Source organism: Periophthalmus magnuspinnatus, chromosome 21, assembly GCF_009829125.3.
Source record: "Periophthalmus magnuspinnatus isolate fPerMag1 chromosome 21, fPerMag1.2.pri, whole genome shotgun sequence".
NCBI classification, from domain to species: Eukaryota; Metazoa; Chordata; class Actinopteri; order Gobiiformes; family Gobiidae; genus Periophthalmus; species Periophthalmus magnuspinnatus.
In genome coordinates, this window is record NC_047146.1 from 28,035,464 (window position 1) to 28,056,344 (window position 20,881).

General features: G+C 38.3%; 1 protein-coding gene across 2 annotated transcripts in view; it reads left to right on the forward strand.

The window, feature by feature from the left end:
- The window catches only part of pard3bb (par-3 family cell polarity regulator beta b), a 497,556-nt gene that overhangs the window by 427,529 nt on the left and 49,146 nt on the right, over positions 1-20,881 (forward strand). The window lies entirely within an intron of this gene.

A 20,881-nucleotide genomic window follows, 5' to 3' on the forward strand; every position in this document is an offset into this window, starting at 1 on the left:
AATCACCAAATAATCTTATCACTGAAACCATTGGCATGCAATTGTTGAAAGATGGCTTTTCATTTTTCACAATTTTCTATAAATCTGTTCAATTGTGTCACAAATTTAAAGAAACACAATGGGTGTGTGTGTGTGTGTGTGTGTGTGTGTGTGTGTGTGTGTGTGTGTGTGTGTGTGGGGGTGTGTGTGTGTATGTATGTATGTATGTATGTATGTATGTATGTATGTATATATATATATATATATATATATATATATATATATATATATATATATATATATATATATATATATACACACACACACACACACACACACACACACACCATATTTGCTTTTTAGAACCTTATTTTGGATGCATGTGACTTAATTGTGCTAAATAGTGTTGGAGAGAAAGAAAGAGATAGAAAGAAAACAGAGACAAAGGGATAGAGTGTGAAAGAGAGAGGGAGAGAGCGAAAGAAGACAGAAAAAGATGGAGAGAAAGAAGAGGGATAATTAAACTTTTTTTTCTCACTTTGAAGTTGGAGAAAAATAGAGCAAAATAAGATACATACAGAAAGAAAGAATAAGACAGGGAGAGAAAGAAAAAAGGAAAAGAGAGGGGATATGTGGGGATAAATAAAGAATACTTTTATGAGAGGTAAAGCGACAGAAAATAGGATTAGCAACCATCACAGAGCCTACACAGACACAATACTGCTCACTGCTACAACTCAAATGTGAGAAAAATCAAAGCAAAAATACTTCCAGTGGAGCCACTACTACACATGCAATGAGGTGGAGTGAAAAGGAGCACATTTAACATCAGAAACTGTTTTAAAAGCAACGCTCTTCACTTGAGCGTTCTCCACTATTCAGAAGCTGAGCTAAGCTCGTCCTTCAAGTGTGAGATAAGGAGCAGGAGGGAGTTGGCCCCAAGTACACAGAGCACGGTCCAGTCTGATACTGCAAAACTGAGTGGAGTTTATAAAGCAGACAGGTAAATGTGTGAGCAAAGAAGAGATTAGCGAACTAAACAGTGCTGAATAAACTTGTGAATAAGGCTGGTTGATGTTGATATCGCTCTGTATTTCTTATACAGATTGAGATGAGTTTGGTCCTCACGCCGTCCTTCATATCTCAAGCCAGAACCAAACATGATCATGCAGTCAGATTTGTTTATTTCAGTGACACATTTGAGATCTTAAGTCAGTTCATTCAGTCATTTTGAATCAAATTTATCTCACCTCAGATTAAGATTAAGTTCCTTTCTTTTTCCCCTCATAAGCAGCCACATCTTTACCCGAGGTCACTCCCGCTAGTGTTAGTAACAGGTTTAATTGTCAGCATTGCAAAGCGCCCGCTCCATCCTAACCAGAGCTGAGCCTGGATTTTTTATTTTGCTATTGTACACATAAATCAAGATATGAACATTAATAACAGACAAATCTGGCATGTTCTTTCCCTGAGGTCACTCCAGCTAGTGTTAGGAACATGATTGATTGACAGCGCTTTGCAATGCTATCAGTCAAACCTGTGAAACTTACCTTCATCAGCCTCACTCTGGATTGCCTCTTTGTTTGCTATTATACTTGCAGGCGGAATTCTAAATATGGAACTCTGCACAGAATGTTTATGACCTCACACTCACTTAGTCCACTTCTTTATACGGTCTATGCCGGTGACCAGACTCACATCTTAACGTATTGAAGAAGTGAGTATTCTAGATCCCAGGCAAAAATCAACCTGGGCATTTATTGGCATGATACAGATTACAGACCAGAATTTTAAAAATAGATCAATCCATCCAATAAAGCATTCAATACTGATAATAAAAAAAATTAAATTACATTTATCAGCTATACTACTACTGCTATAATACAGTACATTTTTGTTGACCACCCAGGTCCAGTGTTTGTAAATTACTTTGACCATTACTCCACATTTCAGACTTCATCTGATCAATTAATTTCACTCCTCCCATACTGTACATGTTGACCCATGCTTTTTCTCTTCTCCAAACCCTTACGCCAGATCCTTTCGTCACACTAGTCCACAGGTCGGACATGCTCGGGCTAAGTCATGCTAATCGCTGTATTCACTGGAGAGTCCATAAGCCTGAGCTCAAGGAGAGTTGACCTTCAGTGGTCTTAATTGTACTAGAGACTCCATGCTTTGCTGACATTTACTCCACTCCAGCCTTAATTCTGAGCCTTTATTCTACTGCGTGAGTGACATTTCTAAAAGAAGAGGGTTACGAAGAAGACGCGCACTGTTTGTATGTACGTGTAAGCTAATCGACCACAGTTAAAACAATTATTTCTATTTCCTGTATTTTTCCCTGATGTGCTGATTTTTATGCTGATACAACTTGGTTTTCCAATATTATTATTATTCCTGTTTTTTTGTTTTTTTTTATTGTATTTGTCTTAATATACATGGAGAGCCCAATGAGAGCACACAGACTCTCCTGTCCATGGGTGCCCTGTTCAAATACAGAAAAACACAAACAAAATCAAACAAGTAGACAAGTCCATTAAAAACATTAAAAACAGGTGCAGGTGTAAATAAAAAAAAAAATAAAAAAAAGTTTGTCACCAGATTATTGAATTGCGTTTGTGGCAAGAAAAATATCCAAGTTTACATGTCCTTGAAATAGATTCAATTTTGTAAGCAAAACAGCCAAAAGCCCCTTTTCCCATATCATTTCTGGTGCGGCCAGTCCTTAGACTTGTATTAAATGTTCCTATATCAATGTTCAACAAACAAGTGAGATATGCAGGCAGTTTATCAAGTAGTCCTTTACAGTGTTGTTCTCTTCTGACAGATAGCGATAGCCAACTTACTTTTTCATAGAGTGTACAGAGATAGGTTTCAAATTCATCACCTGTTATGAATGAAGGACTGAATGAAAGAGTGTATCTACATTATCAGGGCCTTGTCTAAAAATATGTCTGAAATGGGACTAAATCAGGTATGAATAAATGCTGAACTATATCTAAAATTAATGACTAAACCATACCTCAAACAAGAATAATGTCCAAACCAAGACTACATCAAACTAATCCAAGACTAAACTAGGACTACAGCAGAACTAAACCAAGTCTAAACATTTTAAAAGTTTAAAAGAACATTATCACTTTGCTCATGGAGGGTCTGTCATCTGCTTGCCTCCATGGAGATGTCCTTGGTTTACCAGAAAAGTGTGGCATTAAACTATCTCCATCGAGGCAAACATGCGATACTGTGGAACATGCCATACAAAGCATTTACATCATGGGGACAATTAGGTGGTGGAAATGCCACCAGAAAAGTTACATAGTGTGGCTTTAAAAAATTCTATTTAACTACGGCGCACGCCCTTTCTCATTCCTAAGCCTTGCAACCCCTTTGGTACTTTCACTACTATTCAAATAAATTATTTTTCGGACACATGAACACAGAGCTGCTCTGGGTGGACTGCCAACACGTATATAGCAATACAACACATCTACTTTCCAGGTTTCGCAATGATTATAATTCTCACTATACTTAATGGTGGGAGAACTATATTTAGGTTACTGATTTAGTTGGGTATGCCATCTTTAAAGGCCTTGTACTCATTTTTGTTCCATGTATTTGAGCAAAATTTGTACAGATATATTGTATAAACAGCTCTGGAGGTCAAAATAAGTCCACTGCATGCTGTTTACATCCTATTATTAAGTGTTTTATTGTTCAGTGATTGGGAAGTGCATGTAACCATGCTGACATGCAACAGTAACGGTGATGGCAAAACTCTGCTCTGGCCTCTGCGAGTTGTGAAACACACTAACTCATTGCAGAATTAGAATGCTCAAATGTATAACGTAAGTGGACCACTGCAGGCTGTTTAAAATTAACTAGGTTTGATTTCACGTTTTTAAGACAGTAAAAATCAGGTACATTGGCTTTAAATAAGACATATTTACCCAGAGCGACTATTTCTGCTTATATCCCTGAGTACCTCCAGTTTACGAAAACCACTGCCTTAAACTTTAGTCCAAAGTTGGTCCAAAGTGTGTCCTCGCTCCAGCAGCCCAGAGTGAGGTTTAAGGAGGAGTGACTGAACAGGCTTTGACTGCAGTGGGTTTGGGGGAGCACCGATCAATATAAATGACTCAGGCAGAACTCTGCCAAATGCTGACATCTGTTTTTTCAATGTTTTTAATGTATAATACATCAACTTTTTCATCATTTGAGCATTAGCAAGTAGTTACTGTAGAGTGGGTGTTTCTTGAATGTTGGAACCAAACGAACAATTGTTTAAATGCTGTCTTTGTAAATTTCCCTTGTATTTCATAGCTCAGAGCAGCAGCACCAAATTTAAATACTTCTGTAGTCTGCAATAAACTGCTAACTCTAGAATAAAAGTTAACTAGATTTAGGCCAGCAACAAAATACAGTTTGTTTTTTAGAAAGTGGATAGTTGCAGTAGACAGGGTACACACGCACAAGTTTTCTGCTGTCAACATGCTGGATTATATTCTTTTTATGGACAGTTGTTTTGAGTCTGGATCTTTGTGAAGACTTAGGATCTGAGAGTTGCCCATCTGAGTGGTGAGTGTTGCAGATGGGTCTGTTTTGACTGTTTTAATTGGGTAAGCGCTTAACTGCTGTAAAATACCACATGTAAACATAGCCTGTTCACACTCATAGACCTACTGTAAAGTGACTAGTAGCTGTATGCATGTTATTGTACATGTAAATGAGCTGTGAAGGAGTGGTGTGTATGGTTAGCATTTATATTACACATAGGCTATAATTAATTAATTAATTTTCTTTAGGTAATTAAATATATTGGCTGTTTGTATTGACTATCTGCACCTTTAATGCCCTTTTTACGGGTATCATATTGGTTGCAAAACCTCTATATTATTCAAGCTCTTCATTCTAGTAATATATATATATATATATATATATATATATATATATATATATATATATATATATATATATATATATATATATATATATATATATATATATATATATAATATATTTAATATATATATAAATTTGCAGCTTTCTTGGTAGAAAATGTTCCAATCTAAGTTTGAGCTGCCGTCAAAGGCCTCTTCAATAGTCAGTAGTTGGTGACATCATGATAGACCCTGATTACAGCCAGGTGTTTCTGATTACAAATGCCTGGCTGCAGGGGCAGAGTTTGAAGTTTGGATATCTGTTAAACCAATCTAACTGTTCCTCATATGTCCAGACTCAACCCCTCCTGCTCTCACGCTCTTCTTTAGTCCTCCAGGTACTGTCCAGTTTTACAGCTCTATTTGAAATGTGGCTGTGGGCAGTGTTTAGGTATTTAGTCCCACTCTAATCATCGTAGAGGTGAGTGTTTAGCTATGTAGTGTTGATGTGATGATTGAAACTAATAAGTCAAAAACCCCAATTTGGACATTTTGGTAACACATTTTTTAGTCTACATTCCACTCATGCTTCTTAAGAATGCAAGATTTCACTTTGAAACATTCTGTAAAAATGCATAACTCAAGCTCTGTAATACTAGACATAACTACTAAGCAGTTACATGATCCTACAGGTAGTTACTCATTGTGTTACATTATAATTAATAAAGTATGTACAATTTTCCTAAGTACAGCATTAGAAAAAGTGTGACCAACATTTTTCAATGGGATTTTGCCTATAGGCCAATTCAGTTCAATTCAGTTGTATTTATTTAGCACATTAAATAGCATTTAAGCTGCCCAAAGTGCTTCACAAAAAAACAAATATACAGATAATACAATATATAGGCAAACAAGAATAAAACAACACGCTCTCCTCTCTAGCTAATATTAGATGCCAGGGAGAAAAGGTGAGGTTTTGGTCTAGTCTTAAAAAGAAAAGGCTGTGTCACCTCTGGTCTTGAGCCTGGCTTTGGGCACAACCAGCAGGAGCTGGTCAGCTGAGCACAGGGCTCTGAATGGAGTATAGGGCTGCAGTAACTCCCTCAAATAAAGAGGACACATAGAGTGCAGACATTTAAACATAATCAGCACCAATATTTAGTACAGATAGGGGACAGGATGTCTGTGTAATCCCTCAGTCGCCCAGGTCTGATCCATAGCAAAAGACAAAGTTTAAATCTGTCAACTGGACAAATCATTGTAGGAGTGAAGACATTCCGCTGCTCATCCAAGCTGCTTCTTCAGTTCTGGTCAGATTGCTGGTGGACACTGATGGGGGACACGTAAATTCATATTGCTCAAATGCAGATTTTTGTTGTAATATGTTGAGTTTTTTGGTCTAGTCACTAATTGAAATGATCAGGTTCAACATTTGTGAACTTATGTTTTAAATATTTCATGGCAAATTACATTGTCTCTTGCTCCCCACTGGAAAATCACCAATAGCATTAAGTGAATATAGTATAATTTTGTAATTCCATACAATTATTTGCTTTACCAGTTGTTAAGGTCCCAAAACATACTCACTAAACTATCTTTGTGTTCCCAAAGTTGTGCCTGAACGCTTGTAAACTCTCTCCTTTAGTTCTGCTTTGTTAAGAGGCTATAGTAATTAGCCTGATAAAATGGATGGCTTTTCACAGCGGCTGCAATTACGGCTTTCTTCAGGATGAATGACCACATCGACCTGGGCTTGTACCATATTTAAGTCTCAACTTATAGAGGAAAAATGTACTACACAGTGATGAACAAGGGGTGAGAAAGTGCATGCATGGACAGGCAGAAGGATGTTTTAGTGAACAGTGTAAGTATAAATGGTTGTGTTTTTAGCTTGTCTGCTTGTTATTTCTGCTGCATGACTGTAAGGGATGCACCAGCACTCATGAGGAGGAGATAGATCTGTAGGAAAACTTTGAGACAGGAGCTAATGCTGTATAGTTTATTTTATTTTATTTATTTATTTATTAGGCCCGAGCCTGGGACTACGTCCTGGCGAGGGACTCATTAAAACCGCGTCCGGAGCATGGAAAATGGCAAAAATCAAGTAGTAAACACGCCCCGACATGGCAGTGAGTGGTTCAATTACATTTTGATTATGACTTTGGGTGTGGTCAGGGTGAATTTTCAACAAAATCGCAATTTTTGGAATATTTCAAAAAAATATTTCTCTTTCACACATTTTTTGTTGGGAAAACGCTAATACAGTGTTTATGCACATTTGTGAGCTGAACGCAATGATATGCAAATCAAGGCACTCTCTCACAAAATGGCTCTCTAGCGCCCTCTTCAAATTTCAGTTTCAAAAATTCGTAGAAGACAATCGATTTGTCGTGGACTTGTGAAAAAATTCACAGGGACCTTATTTGTGATGGGGCACAATGTGAGAAAGTCACATGACTGTAGCTGTTATGGTTTAGGAGAAAAATAATGGGTGGGAAAAAAAAATCCATTATTATTATTATTATTATTATTATTATTATTATTATTATTATTATTATTATTATTATTATTATTAGGCCCGAGCCTGGGACTCCGTCCCGGCGAGGGACTCATTAAAACCGCGTCCGGACCATGGAAAATGGCAAAAATCAAGTAGCAAACGCGCCCCGACATGGCAGTGAGTGGTGTCAAAAATTAGAACTCAACGAGCTCTAATTGTCACAAAAGACCCCGAGAAAAAATAACGAAAGACGACTCGATAGCGCCACCTCAAACTTTGATTTTCATGGGGCCAATGGGATTATAAGGAACTCTTTTGGAATTTTCTAAGTTATAAAATATGGGTGTGGCCAGCCTGCAAAGAAAAAAGCCATTTTTAAATGTTTTTAAATGCATGTAACTCAGACAGTTAGTGTCCTATTTCCTGGCAAGAATATACTTTTTTTTTTCAAAATGTTGATCTGAACGCATAGATATACAATTTACACAGGTCAGACATTATATTGCTCCACAGTGCCCCCTTGAACTTTTGAATTGGACCAAAAAAATTACTTTGACATAAACATTTGAAATTTGGCATGGACATCCCTATTCCCATACTGAACAAAAAAGTCAAAGACACCATACCTCTATTTTCAAAGGTGTTGCCATGGCAACATCTGACATTTCTCATTGAAAAACATGGGTTTTGTTTAACTGGGATGAAAAATAATTACTTTGTCATAGACCATTGAAATTTGGTACACATATTCCTCTCATCATACTAAACAAAAAAGCCAATGAAGACATACCTTTATTTCCAACCATTCAGGCGTGACAATGTCATAAATGGTCTCATTGGAGTGAATGGAGTAGTATTACTCAGTCGCTGATTTTTAGGGGGGGGGGGGGGGGCGATGTAAGCGGGAACGAGGCAGGATCTTCACTGTGGCCTTTACCCCGCGGTCGCAAGGGGTGGCGAGGGCCTTTATCACTGCTTGCAGTTTTAATTATATATATATATATATATATATATATATATATATATATATATATATATATATATATACAGTAACTAATTTGCAGACATACAGTAACTAATTTGCTAGCTGAGGCATTCCAAATGGGAAGTCATCATCGGTGCACTTCTGGCTCCATCGACTCGTCATCCCTCTCTCTGTAACTGCTGCTTTCAGGCTCGTCATTTTGATCTTAAAATATTTGTATTGTCCCGCTCTACATGATCCTGGTATTTTTATTTTGCTATTGTGTCCGTAACTTAAGATATGAACATTAGCAAGAGACAAATCAGCTTTCTTTCCCTGAGGTCACTCCAGCTAGCATTTGCAACAGGTTTCCCCACCTCCTACCAAAACAGTTGTGCAAAAGGGAAAGGGTGTTAACTTCAACAGCCTCCCTCCAGATTGGCTCTGGTTAATATGATACGTGTGGTCAGAATTCCTAATGTGGAACTCGGCTCCAAATGGACCCCTATAACTGCTAGACTTGATGAGCTTCTTTTGACAAAACAATATGATGAAATAATATTCAATATATAAACTTACCAAATAAACATTTAATTAGTTTACTATGGAAATATGTGCATTGCATGAAGTAGATAATGAAAGAAACATTATATCAAAGTTAAAGCAAGAAATTTTGCAATTATCATTCCTTTAAGCTTGCTTATTTATGTGTACTGAGCTTGCGCCATGTTCAGGAAAAAATATTTTAATTAGTTCCTCATTTCAGTTGGGTTCAGAAACACTTCTATGTCATGGGGCGTGTTATTGGTTTTAGGCAAAAATAACAAAGATTTGTCACCACATTAATTAGTAACAAATAATTACCAGAATAGCTGTCTAAAACTGTGCAGTTTGTGTCACCTAAAATGACGGCGATTACATCATCTGAAGTTTTGTAACCCGAGGAAATAATTAAAACTTCTTTGGGACTCTGAGGTGATTTGCTGCTAAAAATATCAACTCAAAGGCATGCATTTGTGTCGCTGTCCAAAAGAATTTTTTACAAGCTGTTTTCTGTGTATTGCATAAGCCTGTCACAATAATCACTATATCACCTTATCCTTCGATATATGTTAGATTAACTTTTTTGTGTGTGTACCTTTTCTTTGCTATAGTGGAAAAAATGTTCTTAATTTAATGTAGTATTAGGCCTATATGATGTTTGAACCACAGATGGTCCAATAATTAACTTACATGACACATTATAGATACTATAACTAACTACTTTACTGTTCATTGTACTATTTATATATTGCTGGACACATTATGTTTCATTTGATTCATTTAGCAAAGTGTTTTTTCAGAATCAATATATCGTACTTCAAATTTTGTTAACTTGACAGGCCTAGTATTGCATCATGGGAAAATGATAGGTAAAAGGGATGCGCTGGTATAATTAAATATAAATATATGTTGATTTGTTTTTTTGTGGTAGTAGTACACAAGATTATGACCTGATAGGCATTTGGTACTTAAATACTATAGCACCCAAGGACCCTTCTGCAGATCTGACCTAGAAACTTGGAGTACCTATTAAACAACTATGCACTTTTAAAACTAAGATATCTGAATTGGTTCATGTCATTGCAACAAATTCCTTTTCTTGTAATGGTGAACCAATGGAGATTTTATGATGAACTACTTGACTTAGCATTCACAAGTATTCTGACAATTTGATGTAATGCATTCACTCTTTGTCACCAGGCAGCAAGAATTGTTCCATTCATCTTTTGTTTAGTTTTCTTTGTCTTCTTGATTCTATATGGACATTGATATCATCTGACTTAAAACATGGCATCTGACTTCATACCTGCACAATAGATCTTTAAAACTGCATAACATAATTAATCTGCAAACATATTTTATTATTATATCCTGCAAACCCTATAGTTTAGACCTGTGCAAACGTGTTCTGAGATACATGAGATTTTTGTATTAGTTTAACAGTATATCTTTTAGCCTTCTCTCAAATGTTGCTTCTGAACTGGGCGCCAATAGCTCACTGAGCAGTGTCTACTGATCTGAAGGTTGATCCAAAGGTTGGCAGATCGAATCCCACTTTTGACATAAACATCATTGGTTCAGCACTGAGACTCACTGACCCACAGGTTGGCAGTGATATTCCCCACTCCCACAGTTAAAAGCTGTCATTGTGTCCTTGGGCAAGACCCACCTTGCCCCCAGTGTCTGCGTACACCGGTGTGGTTCCATGATGTAAAGTGATCTGAGTGCCTTGAAGGTGGAAAAGTCATATAGAAAAATGTTATTGTTTTGCAAAGAGCACACATATTCCAAGAATCAAACCAGGGATCGTCTAATTGTGAGGCAAGCATGTTAAGCCTTTTTACTTACTAAAAAAAAAAAAAAGAAATGCTCTCCAATACTTAAACCAAGCAAAAATCATCTCCCAAGACGAATGCATAAATCAGCATCCCTAGTATCTGCCACATAATCTTTACCAGCGGCTGTATTTTCCTGCTTTGTCAAACCAAATCATTGTTAATAAACGCGCGCAGGATAATGCATTAGCCACTAACGATTGGGATGCACTTGTCTTTGCACACAGCTGCATTTTAATTGAGTCTGCACAAAATGCTAGCCCTGCAAAAAACATAGCAGAATGATAGGAATTAGAAACAGCCTTCACTTTTGTATTGATTTGCACTGGGGAAGAACTGTGTGGGGCCTATGTCGTTTTTCCATTGATTCACAGATGGAGAGAAGGACATGGGGCGCAAAGGATGACAGATGGGGGAGTAGAAAAGATTGGGGGAGATTCTGTACAAGAATTGAGAAAAGAGAAAAGAAGAAAGCGATTGGGGGGGTTTGAACAGAAGTAGCCAATAATGGTAGAGTTGTCATTGGATTTCTAAATGCAGGGGGCTGGGATACAATAGTGGAAATAATATGGTAGAAGTTGGGTGGAGTGCAGTAGTCAATGGGAAGGCTTAAACTGTTCAGAAAGGAGTCTTTATTTCACTTAAGGAGGGGAGCCTAATAAAGTCGACAGAGTGAGAGACTATTAGAACCGAGAGGGAAGAGAGGGAAGAAAGGCAGGTGATGAGAACACAAAAGGTTTTAGTACAGATTTTTTCAAGTAATTTTGGAGTTCTACAACTGCTTTTTGATGTCTGATTCTTTGTGTCTAGAATAAATAACTCTAATAATGTTTAGCTTTGGTGTTTATCCCTTAAAAAACTACTCCTTGTTGCCAGTTAAAACAACAAGTTATATTCATGATTATTGACATTATGATCAAACATTTTGTACATTTGCTATTTAATTTTATGTTAAAGCTCCTATCATGCAAAACTGACTCTTGTGAGCTTTAAGCCATGTTATAATGTTGTTACCTCATTTTGTGTTCAGATTTGAGTAACCCTTTATTCTCAGTATTTCTAGATCTCCCAAGCTCAAAATGTTCTGTTCCACTTTGGAAGTGAAGTGGTAGTTTTCATGTTAACAGCAACTTTTTACCTTTAGTTCAGTACAGATTGGCATTTCCGGGTCACAAATGCTTCTATAAATTATCTTACTGAAGATGTATGGAATTTAAAACACAGTGGAGCATTTCCTGTATTACTACATGAGAACACAAATAGTTTTTTTCTTCTTCTATCTGATAGAACAATTCAGCCTAAATAGGTGTTAAACATGTGTGAATGAAACAAAGCATAACTCCAGGTATGTTTGTGATGAGGAAACAAAATTATAACATAGATCAGAAATGAGTGTAATATGGACCCTTTAAAATTGCTGTTCACACTGTCCATTTTGGACAGCGTGAACAGCATGAACATGCAAGCTCCACTCACCCATAGCTCAATAAGATGAACCAAGTGTCTCACAGCACAAAACTCCTGGCTTCAGGCTCTGGTCCAGGTGGCCCTGTCTATGCAAAGTTTGTATGTTCTCAGTGTGTCTGAGAGGGTTTCCCCATCAACATCAAACATGCACAATAGGCTAATCCACTATACCGAATTTAGCTCAAAATCTGCACGGAAGCCTGTGGTAAATGTATTCAATCCAAAATCCTCAATAAATATTATTTTTCCCCAACGAAGTGACATAATTAGCAGAAATGATCTCGGAAATGTCAAAATGCCAGAGGTATTTTGATAGATACTTAATGTCTCTCTGGACTTGATAAAGGACTGGATAAGATGCTCCCTCTCCCCATGTGAGATCGACTAGTGACCACTCGAGGTACTGCAGCTCCTGGTATCACCAGCCCAGAAAGAATTCTCCCGTAGAGCACAACGCATTTTTTGGGAATTCAAACTGTCCAAGTTTGCCTGACAGGGCATTCACAGCTTTTACAGCTTCCACAACAGTTGGGTTTTATGGGGCTTCTTGAACTTTTTACTCTTTTTTTTAATGTATTTTTTTTTATCCTCAAACCACCTAAAACTTATCTTTATTAAAATTTAGCCTAGCCCCGCTCTCAGCCCACGCTAGCTCCAGTCTAGCAGCTATCGCTCTGATTGGTCAAAACTAATCACATGGCCATGTTTCTGATGTCACATGTTGGGTGACGCAAAGCCAGTATACATTAAGTAATGCAGATTTTTAAATTTAATTTTTATTTATTTTTTTTTTTTTTTCATTTTGCATCAATGAGCAAATGCAATACACCAGAATCTTTGGTTCATCTTCAGATCTTATTATACTTCAGTGGTTGGACTTCATCTACCCAAAAGGACATTCCTAGTCAACTAAAGTCATATTGGACTCCCACATTTTGAATACAAGATGAGCATATGTGAGAAGCCCAGTCCTCCCACACTGAAGATGGTGGAAGGGGAGGGTGACTGAGAGTGGGTGAGGTGGTGTACCATTTTACAAACAAACCATTGAAACGTCCTTTAGCCTCAAGTTTCATAGCAAGTCCCTTCCTCCACTCCACATTCTAGCTTGCCTCTTCAGTCTTGTACAGTCCCTGTACCCAGCTCTCCATGCGATCCTTGAAGCCTTCGTCTTGAGCTATCCACAGTCACATCCCTGTAGTGTTTGGGGTGTGTGTTTTTTTTATGACTAAATTGGCGCCTGTGCAGAGGGCAGAGCCATGATTCCTCTCCTCCTCAGCCGGCCACAGTATCGGTCTCTTCTGCTTGATTTGTGCTACGGCTCTCGTCTGCTCGCTACGCCGTGAAATGGTTTTTCACTAGACCATTACCCCGACCAGTGCTGCTTCTACCACAGTCAAGTACAGCTCTGTGTGTGCCTTTCCTGTGGGAGTGTGTGTCTTTGGTATCTGTGGATATGTTGTTTATAATGGTGTAGATTATGTGTACATGTTTGCACAGTGGGACCCTGGTTCAGCTGTCAGTGTGTTGATTCCTGTGGCTTGTCATAATTGGGAATATGGATACTGAATACATACAGTACATTGGAACTGCATTGGCACAGTACTATGAAGAAAGCCTATAGTTTATTTTTGGGTATATATTAGGTATGCATTATAGCTTCTTTAAAAACTTGTGGGAATTGTAACACAGCCAGAGAAATTATATACCAGGTTGCAGAGGCTCAGTGGTTAAAGCAAATCCCAAATGTGCATTATGCTGCCATTGTGCTTTGAGCAAGATTGTTCACCCTTCTTGCCTTTTTAGATAGGGGTCCTCTCCATGAATATGTTATTGCTTTATAGCCAAACTGTGGAACAATCAGGGCAACACAAAAAAACACATGAAGGCAAGCAAGAGAAGTTACGTAATGCATCTTCATCAACATGTTCTAAAGATGACGTAGGTGCAAAATCTGCAATAAACATGATTGAACCTTGGGTGTAGAAAAGCGGTTATTTAGGGTTGCATATTCATGTGTTTCTGCTTCCTGTTATATGTGGCATTTTGAGGGCTTTTCACTTTTCAAGACATCTAATATGTAGGTTAAAATTGTGAAGTACAAATGCCATAGTCCTAATATTTCATCATTCTGAAACTCATGGATAAGAATGTGTGTTATGAAATTACAAAATGTGGTCTGACTTCCATCCAATTATAAAACCAAAAAAGAGCCCTTTTAAAAGTGTCCTTTACAATTCTCTGTTCTTCTCTCACTATCCTCATTACACACTAGTCCTTCATTAGTCTGTTTTTATTTGCTCTCCTGCCACAGATGCCTCCTCCTCCCACCTTCCTAGCTCCTAACTCTACCTCCTAGCTAAAGGTGAGCATATAGCAAAACATTTATTGCAATATCTAGCGCAGGGGTCACCAACACGGTGCCCACGTGTCACCCCCAAGAACTACATGAGTCGCCCGCAGGCCGGTTCTAAAAATAGCACAATTCACTGATGAGCTTCATCTAAAATTTAATTTTATTCTGTTGCATTTTTTAAAATCACCCTTGCCTTTATATAGATTAAAAAATGATAATATCTTAAAAATATGTTAATTATACATGAAGTTTAGATATGTTCAGGTGAGCTCTGACCTACAGTGGCTTGCAAAAGTATTCATCCCCTTGGAACTTTTCCACATATTGTCACAACCACAAATTTAAATACACTTTCTTAGCATTTTCTTAGCAAATAAAAAACAAAACAAAACTTAGAAGTATATGTAACCCACCTGTTAAAATAATAAAATAATGTTTCAATTGTTTTGAAATGTTTTATTTCAGGTTATACATTAGTTTTTATTTTGAAAACTGGAAGTTTATTTTAATGAGAAACCAGAAGTAGTATGTGCAGATGGCTTAACTTTGCTCATTGCACATATAGCACAGCTTTTCGTCTCACATGTTGGTTGAAAAAGAGAGAAAAAGAGGCGAGAGAGATTGAAGAAGCACTTTTAATTAGCTGAATCACCCGAGTTAATCGTCTTTTATCGTTTTTTATTTCGCGGAAAAATGATGCTCAACCTTGGTGTCCGAGGTTGACGAGATCCATTGATGGCGAGCCTCCCAGCCAAATTGTGAGCTCTACCAACCCATACAATGGATCCTTTGGTAGGATTGTATCAGTCCCACTGATTGATACCAACGAGAGCCTACTCTGGATACATTCCATGACTTGACTATTTCCTTTGTCTTACTGACTTGAACATTGATTGAAGTTGCAAGGCAACAATTTTCAAAAGAACATTTCTCAAGGGGACACTTTTATATTTATTATTCTGGGCCCATATGTGTAATTGTATTGTGCAATGCCATTATATTTTTATAACTAAAAGTTCACCATTAACTACAATGTCCTGTGTTCATTGTCCTTGCTATATCTCAGATCCTATGAACCTAGAGGGCGAGATGTGTACATACCTTGAAGTGGGTTTCATACAGCATGCAAAAGTATTCAACCCCCTTTTACTTGAATGCAACCAATTGCTTTTAGAAGTTATCTGATGATTTTGGAAAGATTGAATGTTGACCAAATGACTAAAGACAGTCCACCTGTGTGTAATCTTGTCTCAGTATAAATGCAACTGTGCTGTGAAGGCACAGAAGTTTGTTAAGAGAGTGTTGAGGAGCAAACCACAAAATGAAGTCAAAGGAGCACACCAAATAGATCAGAGAAAAAGTTGTGGTGAAGTTTAAAGTGGGACTTGGCTCTAAAAAGAGTATTGAACATCTCAAGAAGCACTGTTCAATCCATCATCCGGAAATGGAAAGAGCATGGCACAACTACAAACCTACCCAGACATGGCCGTCCACCAAAACTTACAGAACAAACAAGAAGAGCACTCATTAGCAATGTAGCCAGAAGGCCCATGGTGACTCTGGAAGAGCTGCAGAGATCCACAGCTCAGGTGGGGGAATCTGTTCGCAGAACAACTATTAGTCGTGCACCACACAAATCTGGTGTTTATGGAAGAGTGGCAAGAAGAAAGCCATTGCTGAAAACTATCCATAAGAAGTCTCATTTACAGTTCAGTGGAAGTCATTTGGTCTGATGAGACCAAAATCAAACTTTTTGGCCTAAAAGCAAAACACTACATGTGGAAGAAATCTAACACTGCACATCACTTTGAACACACCATCCCCACAGTCAAGCACGGTGCATCATGCTGTGGGGTTGCTTTTCTTCAGTCGGAACAGGGAAGCTGGTCAGAGATGATGGGAAGATGGATGGAGCTAAATACAGAGCAATCTGCAAAAGACTTGAGACTGGGGCGGAGGTTCACCTTCAAGCAGGACAACAATCCTAAACATCAAGCCAAAGCGACAATGGAATGGTTTAAAGCAAAACATATTCATGTGTTAGAATGGCCCAGTCAAAGTCTGGACCTAAATCCAATTGAGAATCTGTGTCAAGATCTGAAAACTGCATTTCACAAACGGTCTCCATCAAATCTGACAGAGCTTAAACTGTTTTGCCAGGAAGAACGGGCGAAAATTTCAGTCTATAGGTGTGCAAAGCTGGTGGGGACTTACCCCTAAAGACTTGCAGCTGTAATTGCTGCAAAAGGTTCCACAAAGTATTGACTTAGGGGGGCTGAATACTTTTGTTCGCTGCACTTTTCAGTTTTGTGTATATATATATATATATATATATATATATATATATATATATATATATATATATATATATATATTCACACTTATTACTTATTCAGATAAAATGCAAATAAAAAAATATTTAAATTTATGGGTGTGACTTGACAAAAATTGAAAAAGCTCCAGGGGATGAATACTTTTGCAAGCCACTGTACTCTAGTTCAAAGGTTAGTATGGTGCGTGTGATAAAACCACTACTCGTGGATAGTAAGCAAGCGGGCAAAGATACGTGCTGAATGCAATTTCCTACCCCAAAAACGGGGTGACTGTGGTGATGTCAAAGTGGCACAATATGGAAAGACGCTTCACTATGTGTCACAGAATCTACCATGCTAACTACCCACCAGGAAGTGCACTATGGAAAAGCCTGTGTGCTAAAGGCAGCTTTGGGTAAGCAACCGTCTTTTTCACAGGACCAGCGATAAAGTCACAAAAAGCAAGCGAGGTTTATTTAAAAATATTTAATTTGATTTATTGTTAACATTACATAATTGGTAACTTTTTTAACATGGTGCAACATAGTTCATGCTTTGTTAAACAGGTTTGTCAGTGGCTAGTGATCAACAGAAAATTTAACAGTTGCTGAGATTAATAAAGTTAAAGTGCTGAATATTGATATTTGCTTTCCACCTTTTGTCATTGTTGATAATTATTGTGAGAAATCATTAAACACGATCACTGTCTTCACATAGTTGATTATCATTAATCATTATTAATAATGTAGCAGCCTTGCTGTTTCATATGGAGGTCCAGTTGTTGTTGCGTGGCATGTTTTTGGCCTGTGTGTATGAACTGTGGAAGGAACTTGAAGTGTTTCTGACACATGAGAGGTCCGATTACGCAAAGCTGCTTACAAGTGCAGATAAAATAAAAGGATTCCATTCAAAGGTGCTACTTGGACAACAACATATGGAAAGTGGCAGTCTTTAAATGTTTACACTCACCAAGCAATGGCAAGATGTTAACACTGCTGCATTGTGTGAGATAATTAAACATTTTCTTCAGCCTGAATGCCTTGACTGGGTTAGGGACCCATATAGCTCAGCATCAGTTGGTGGAAAGGACATTACTTTACAGGACCCCATTCTGACAAACAAAGCTATTTTGACATTGCTCCCATTTTCCACGACATATTTGTGTGAGGTGAGTTTTTCAAGCCTAACTGCAATAAAAATAAAAAACAGAGAGAGACTGAGAGCTGTTGAGCAGTTCCTGCCAGGATATCAACTTTGTGTTCATCCAAACAGGTCCAGTTTTCAGACCAGAGTAAGTAAACATATTTTTATTTTATTATAAAACACTTTTTCTTTAAAGACACTTTGAAGAGAATGACTTTACATTGTAAATATAGGCTACAGAGTTGTTGTTTTTTTTACATTTTCTGCTGGTGATTTTTGTACATGAAAAAAATGTGACTTGGCTCAAAAAAGGTTGAAAAATACTGGATTAAACCAATGGGTGGGATTCAAAACACCAACCTTTGGATCAGTAGACAAAGACTCTACCAATTGAGCTGTCGCTATATTGATATATTTTAAAAATCTATATATTGCCCATCTCCAATGTATATGTTCAACCAGGACATCAACTGAACCTATATTTGGAAACCAATATCCAAAACCTTATGGGATCGGTGCCGCCCTATTCAAACTTACTTAAAAGAAACGACCAGTGCAGTCTCCTAAACGATGGTAAAAACTTATATTTCTGCCCTTCTGAGGAAAGTGTAATGGCCTATTCACATTCTGTGCAATACTTGAACCACAACCAACACATTTTCAGGCAGTTTTTAGCACATTCCTGATGCATAGTTACAATATTATCTCAATATTGTTATCAAGATAATGTCAAAAATATTGAGCTATTCATTACTGTCAATATCATCCGCCTCTACTGCTAGCCCCTAACTCTACCTCCTAGCCCCTAGCACCATGGACCCTCTCCTCCTCCCCGCCTGGCCCTCCTCCACCCGCCTCCCTCTCCTCCTCGCCTGGCTCTCATCCTCCTCGGCCCTGGCCCTCCTCCGCCCCCCTCCCTCCTCCTTGCCTGGCCGATTTTTCTTGTTTTGTCTGATTTTTCCTGTTGTTTTGTTTTTGTGTGTAGGCAGCACGGTGGCTGAGTGGCAACACTCATGCCTCACAGCAAGAAGGTTTGGTTTGATCCCCGGGTCGCCCAGGCCTTTCTGTGTGTAGTTTTGCATGTTTCTCCCCGTGTCTGGATGGGTTTCCTCTGGGTACTCCGGTTTTCCCCATCAACCAAAACATGAACGCCCTTCGAGGCTACTGTTGTTGTGATTTTGGGCGTTACAAAAATAAAATGAATTGAATTGAATTGAACCTGTCTCCTCCTTGACATCTTGTTTAAATTGTGTCATTAGTGTCCTTTAGGCCCCTGCTGGCTTGTCCCAGGCCTCACCCCATTCCCTCCATTGTTCTATAATTCACCTTTTCATCTTTTCTTCTCCTCAATGGCTTCCCTAATATCCCGCCCCCTCTCCGTACCCCTCACCTGTACACTGTCATTTAGACATCATTCTCTCTACCGCTCCTCTTTCTCTCTCTTGTCACTGTATAATGTCTTTTCGGTGCCATCCGCTCCTAATATCCCGCTGTCTCACTGCCTTTAGTTATTGGAGCTATGAAGACAGGTGTTCAAAAGAAAGCTGCAGCAGCAAATCTGTTTTAAATGCCTTTTGGCGGAGTTCCCTCAAATGCATGCTGAAGAAGAGAGGGAGTGAGAGAAGAGGGAGAGAAGGATAGAGTCTTAGAAAGTGAGTGATTGGAGAGAGAAAAAGAGGGAGAGAGTAGAAAGAGATTACATTTCATATTATCAGACCTTTAAAGAGTTCAAATGTGGGAACTAATCAGACATCTATTTCAAATATACTATTTCTAAGCAATTTTATCTATATTTTTGTCATATATATATATATATATATATATATATATATATATACATACACACACACACCACCACAATGTCCGGTTGGTTTGCCATCACCATTCTGTCAGTCTGTATCTGGAAGTCCCACAGGATCTTAGCTCAATCATTCTCCACTACCTTTGGAGGTGTTTCCCACCTTGATCTTGGGGTTTCCAGTCTGTACTCTTCATAGATGTTTCTGTACACTATACCCACCACTTGGTTATGCGGCTCCATGTATGTTTCCCTGACAGCATCTTACACCCTGCAGTTATGTGCTGAATTGTCTCAGGGGCCTCTTTGCACAGCCTACACCTTGGGTCTTGTCTGATGTGGTAGATCTGTGCCTCTATCGCTCTGGTGCTCAAGACCTGCTCCTGTGCAGCCAGGATGAGTGCCTCTGTGCTGCCCTTCAGTCCAGCTTTCTCCAGCCATTGGTAGGATTTCTTGATATCAGCCACTTCAGTTATGTTCCGGTGGTACATCCCATGCAGGGGCTTGTCCTTCCATGATGGTTCCTCCAGCACCTCTTCTTCAGCGCTCCACTGAGTAGTGGAGCATGTCATCTGTTGGGGCCTTGTCCTTGATGTACTTATGGATCTTGGGTGTTTCATCCTGGATCCCATGCAGGGGCTTGTCCTTCCATGATGGTTCCTCCAGCACCTCTTCTTCTGCGCTCCACTGAGTAGTGGAGCATGTCATCTGTTGGGGCCTTGTCCTTGATGTACTTATGGATCTTGGGTGTTTCATCCTGGATTGTGGCTCTCACACTCACTCGTCATATATATATTTATATATATATATATATATATATATATATATATATATATATATATATATATATATATATATATATATATATATATATATATATATATCCTGGAGGTGGCACATCACCTGCACGGTTCCAAGGAAGAATTAAGTTCCATCTATTCTCCGTGAACATATATATGTTTTATGCCAAAGGAACATTTCCATGGAAACCAGCAGGAGGAGGTGCTCCTCCAGGCCAAATAAGGGTCTGTGGTTCTGTGGAGACGCAAACCCTAACAGTAAGAACACAGTTTTTCAGTGCAGTAAACATTGTGTATTTCA